The following is a 6,000-nucleotide window of genomic DNA, read 5'->3' as shown; positions in this document are numbered from 1 at the left end:
CTAATTTTCGAAAAACTTTTGCAACATTTTAAAAAATGGAAAATATATATAAATCTTAATTGTGAAATTTTTAGCACGTAGGTATTTTTCCTTTGCGCGGCAGTGCACGTGATTTATCTACAATATATTTAGAAATTTTGTATTATTTTTAAACAAAAAATTCAAACGATCTTTGTGAATTTATTTAAGAACAAAATTCATTTCTGCTCTAAGCAATGGTCAAAACTATTATGATAAAGCGTAATTTTACCAAATTTGCCAAATTTTATCACATATTATGAAATCATATTTTATTGCTCATGTTTCAAAATCATTACTGTTGCTCTTCAGTTAAAATTATTGAGTTTTTTGGTGTTCCCATGGAGAAAGAAACACGGTAAACTTCATCATGTTCTGGTAATTTTGACCATACTTTTTCTCTCAGTACACTTTATTCAAATCGTAATTACCGTAAAACAGAAAAATTTTCCTTTTTAAAAAGATTTTTCTTTTAAAATGTACACAAGCCATTGAAGCTTTTTCTCCTACTATCTCCAATATATATTTCGTACGAAACATTTAATATTAATCCTAACCACTCTATGAAACGGGCGGTGACGTGTGTGTGGTTAAAATCGTATTTATTGACCATAATTGTAGCCACTGATAAACCAGAAACGCACCATTTGATTTAAATTCGCTTGGTTTCACCAACCAGGCCTGCTGGTATTTGCAAGTGGCAATAGAAACAATAACATACCTATGTGGTTCAATAAAGAGCATGATCTCTAAAAAATAATAAAGTGCACCAATCAGTCATGGGAGTGAATGATGATCGATTACCAAATGACATGAAATTAATTTATCGATCTTCTAACGGGAAATCTTAAGAAAAATATTTGGAGCAGTTCATGAAAATAATAACTGGAAATTCTTGTTTAACTTTACCAAAAGTTCAAGTTACCTCATTTTGTTAAAGTAATAAAATGAAATCTCGGACATCTATTCCGATCTGATAATACAAATCCAGTAAAAACGCTAACTTCTACTTAACCCATGAGAAACAGAAAACGAGGAAGACCACCAGTTTTGAGGGTTGACTGGGTGGAGAAGGATTTTCCTGTTATAATAACTGCAGATAGGACCAGATGGCGGAAACTGCGCTGCAAAGCCTTGTATATAACAGGCTGTAGTGCTTCGACAGATGATGCCAGTAAATTTAGAAAAAAAACGCATTTAAAACATTTAGTATGACAATTTATATACTAGTTAAATTTTCTCTTTTTTAATGGCACAGCTGACAAGTAATAGGGACTACACATCTAACTATGAGACAATTGGTGCTCAATTTGCGCATGGGATAACTTTACTTTTTTTAATCTGTCATTTTGAGATAAGTATTAAATAAATATTTTAAAAACTTTATTATGTTATAATAAAATCTTCTCTGTAAACTTTTTCCTTTTTTGAGTTAAGTGGGGGTGATAAGAGGGGGAGAATTGAAATTCTCCTAGACAGTAAAATTTGTTTCCTATGTATTGATTTTCATGGAATTCTCACTCTGAAGAATTTTTTCACGCCGAAACGATCGGATTAATAGTTTAGAAGTTATAAAGGATTTTTATGTACAAAAAGCAAAAATTAGTAACACTACATATTTACGAACATGATACTGATATCTAAACAAGAGAACCATTGCTTTCAATGTATTTTTTCACGTTGAATTGAATAAGACTTTACACGAATCAATCGAACAAATAGTTTAAAAGTCGAGAGTGCCTTTAGGTAATTAAAGTACTATATTTGACATGACTTATGTATGTCTTTTACTTTGCTTTGAACATGAAAAGGTACAATTTCTGATGAAAATCTTAATAATAACCACAACAAAGCCTTTTTTTAAAAAAGTACCTTCAGTAATATTATATAGCATCCTTTTTTACATAATTATTTGACTAATTAAAAACTAAGAACAAATAGTTTTTCAGTAATTAATCCATATCATTAATTAGTCCGTAAACTTTGACTGAAATAAGAATATTATTAATGAAATAAGGCAATTATCTTTAAACAAAAGAATAATACAAAATACTTTTAACGGGACAATCTGCTTAACAATCCTGCTCAAGAAAACAAAATGATTGCAAAGTAAGAGTGAGTGTCGGTGAGCAAAGCGAGTAGGAGACATAACATTGCCCAAAGTGACATATATTGCATCAAATAGAAAACTGCTTGCACAAAATATCCGAATTAGTAACTTCTTTAATAGATATCATTCAAAATTGACAAAAAAGCATTTGAAAAGGAAAATCCTTTCAACTATATAACCAATCTACTGGGCTACAATAATGACTTTTTTAATTGAAATTCATGCAATTAGATAATTTTGAGTATTTAATTTATGTAAAAGCACTAACGGTTAAATATACTTTGTACAAGGCCGGGATAGCCTGGTCGGTGGGTTCGAACCCCGCCGGCCAAAGATTCCTCTTGTAGTTGGTGACTGATGCACGTTAAAATTCTGTCGAGTCGCAAAGTCCTCCATGTTCCCATAACAAATCAATACCTCTGGGAGTACTGGATTGGAGATCGATCGTTCTCTGATCCAGGTCAAAATTCCGATCTGTGGATGAGTGAATGGATGTATGAATGGGTCCGCCTTATAAGCAGGTGGGACGTATGATGTGGCAGAAGTCGAATTCTTGGCCATAGATGGCGCCACTGAGAAACAAGAATCGCACACTCTCCCTTAAATTTGCTCGGTTTCACCAAGCAGGCTTGCCTGTGTGGCAAGTGGCATTAGAACGAACCAACCAATACTTTATACATCCTTATTACACTTCTTTTGACATTTTAAATTGTTTCGAAATCACAAATAGTTTCACGCCATTTTGCAACGGCAGACACTGTCTGTCTATCTTAAACACAGTAATTGATGACACCATAAAATAAAAACAAAGTTCAAACAAACTTAAATTTGTATATTAATTTTCTTTTGCATTAAGGATTTGAAAGATTTTAAAATAAGAGTAAGGAATATGAAAAAAAGAGATATTTAACCTCTGTGTTTATGAATGAAGCGTAACTTTTAGAATGAGGATTTGGTAATTTATAGTAAGCTTGATTTTTACCTGGAATAATACGATGCCGATTAATTTCATGATGACATGGCTGTTGAACAGTTAGGACAAGGCCTGATGCATTTTTCAGGTTAGGCAAAGGAGCACTTTCACTATGCATTGAGATCTAATAAAAAAAATATGAAATGAAATGCTAAATGTTCGATTAGGTAAAAGAATGATACATTTCATAAACTGATAATGAATGGAAAACAACAGATAACAGACAGTTTTATTGCATTGATGGGGTTATTTACGTCAAGCCTTTGCAAATTTAAAAAATTAAAATGATATTCATTTGTAATCATCAATGGTTGAGCTGATTATAAATATTTTATTAATCTATAAATTTAAGTGTTACGTCTTAAATGAATGATGGTGTGGAAGAAGGTACAAAGTGACAATTTCTGAGCCAATTTCCTACAAAACCAATTATCTTATCACAATTTAAATTGAAAAGCGAGAGAACCTTGATTTGTTTTCTATGATTTCAATAAGCAGGTTATGCAGCAAAAAACTCTGTTTTTTCCTCACTTCTGACAGCAGTTTTTTAATGAGTTAGATACTTGACATTTATACTTTATCAATACTTTTTGTGAAGTGAATAAATCACGACACTATTCATTATTTTATGTTTATATGCTAGTTATATTTTCTCTTTGTTAATTTCCCAGCTGCCAAGTAATAGGGACTACACATCTTACAATGAGACAATTGGTGTTCGATTTGCGCAAGGGATAATTTTACTTTCTTTATCTCATGTGAAAGTTGTGAAGAACTGTGAAAGTTGCTCCAGAAGTGTGACAGCAATAGAGAGCTGGAGACGGTAGACCCAAAGTTATGGTTATATTTTCAAATATCATTGATTGAAGCATCATATAATGAAGCATTAACTTTAGGAAGAATGATCATTGCTATATACTTAGAAAGACTGAGGAGGCCTGTTTGGCCCTTCCCAGATTGTTTACTCATAGATCAATTAGACATCAATATCTTTGACTATAATCATAAATAACGTATCAAAAACGTATTATATACTTTATAATTGAAATACCATGGTATTTTATTCTATTTGGTAAACGAAATTATTCCCATAAAAAGAACTTTTCAACTAAATGTACACAATAGTTTATTAGATAATTGGGTTTCATTTCCTCCATGAATAATAATTATAGATGCGTTTAAATTCTCGAGTTTTTTTTTAATAAATAAAACTGGAGTATGTATAGAGAAGGGTACCTCATGTACCAAAGGGTATCCACTTTATATACCCCAAAGAATACCTAAAACTACCTGAGTTAATGGTACACCTCCCAAAATAGCTATAGGGCTACACCCGTCATTCTAGGTATAAAGTTTTATGTATATAATGCTACAACTAATACATGAGTAATATAAATAAGCACTTAAATTTGATCAAATAATGAAAAGTCAGGAACGCTCAATATCAATAAATATTCGAAATACTCTAATACAAGTGATTTTCAGCAGACCAATTACACTATAATTATAGATACGTAGAAATACTCTTGATTTTTTCAATAAACCTGAAATGTAGGGAAGCTCATGTATATAAAAAGGTTTTTGTACTTTATGTATACCAAAGGATACCCAAAACTACCTGGGGTAATGATATACCAACCGAAATACCAAAGGGACCAGCCTGTCTCTTACCGTCAATCAAAGTATAAAGTTCTAAGTATACGTTTCTGGCCTTAACACATGAAAATTTTTATAAGCATTTAAAATAGGTCAAATTAAGAAAAGTCAGAAACACTCAACACTTTAAACAATTAATTTTCTGAATTACAGAGCAATAAAAAACGTAAATAACCATATTGATCCCATCCGTTTTTGTATTGTTAGGATCGTCCTTACATGCAATTTTTATTTACATTATATCCGGTGCTGAACGGCAGACTCAATTACGAGTTTACCGACTATCAATGTTCAAATCCGTAGCCTTGTAATACTGAACCCAATCCAAATGACAAGGGCATTTACAAAGTATTTGCTTTAATAGTCTTCGTGGAGGACTTTTTTTATGGCATTGACCTGCACTTGCTTTGCATGGAGCGGAAGACAACGAAAACTTCCCACGGTTTGTCTAACAGACAAGGGATATTAACCAATGATCTGTCTATTAAGACATTTTATGCAAGCACATTAGATGGTGCGTGCCAGGAACAGCATTCGTATCGACCAGCCAAAGCTCAGATACGCAATTGAGACTGCTCATTGGAAAACGAGCACTTTTACCTCTGAACCACTGAGAAAAATGGTTTGATATCTTTTTTTTTCTCTTTGCTATTGCTATAAACACTAAAATAGAATTTTAGAGTAATGATGAAAAAAGTTTTGACAAAAAAACTATAGGCAGTTTATTATACAAAATTTCAAATATGTAAAAGTCTCTATTTTGAATTTGTTCACAGTTTCGCTGATTTTTGTACTGCTTGGTAATTTGCAAAACGATCAGAGGAACAAAAAATCTGAAGTAAAAAGATCAGATTGTTCAAAGTTTTCTGGGAGAACGATCTTTTTATTTCGTTTTGTTTAACTATGCAACAATTCTTTTCGACGAGCCATTAAATTTTGTAATCTTTGTTTTAAAAGTACTCNTTTATTGAAAACATTTTGTCACGCAACATCGAGAAAAGCTGACACTACATTTTCAGCTGTATCACCAATTCGACGAGCAACAGTATCATTTGAAAGAGGTATGGACTGTAATTGTTTTGAAAAATTAACTCCAAACATAGTTTCTACAATCTCAATTGTTGCTGATTTTTACTTTACTTTTGTTTTGATAGTTAGTTAAAAATAATTTAAAGACAGAATTAAAAATACTCAATATACATTATTGTTGCATACATTTTACTGCAAGTAGGGGGCGCGATGA

At 31.8% G+C, this 6,000-nt stretch overlaps 2 protein-coding genes across 3 annotated transcripts in view; one reads left to right on the top strand and one right to left on the bottom strand.

The window, feature by feature from the left end:
* The window catches only part of LOC107455306 (proton-coupled amino acid transporter 1), a 110,833-nt gene that overhangs the window by 27,409 nt on the left and 77,424 nt on the right, over positions 1 to 6,000 (top strand). The window lies entirely within an intron of this gene.
* Positions 1 to 6,000, bottom strand: part of LOC139424817 (uncharacterized) — a 204,252-nt gene that overhangs the window by 192,960 nt on the left and 5,292 nt on the right. Inside the window, exon 2 of the mRNA XM_071181835.1 lies at positions 3,111 to 3,225. The gene's annotated coding sequence lies outside the window, so the exon portion shown is untranslated. The remainder of the gene's footprint in view (positions 1 to 3,110; positions 3,226 to 6,000) is intronic.

The sequence above is a fragment of the Parasteatoda tepidariorum genome, chromosome 6, assembly GCF_043381705.1.
Source record: "Parasteatoda tepidariorum isolate YZ-2023 chromosome 6, CAS_Ptep_4.0, whole genome shotgun sequence".
NCBI lineage: Eukaryota > Metazoa > Arthropoda > Arachnida > Araneae > Theridiidae > Parasteatoda > Parasteatoda tepidariorum.
The sequence above is the reverse complement of the archived record's forward strand: the minus strand, read 5'-3'. Positions and strand labels throughout refer to the sequence as shown.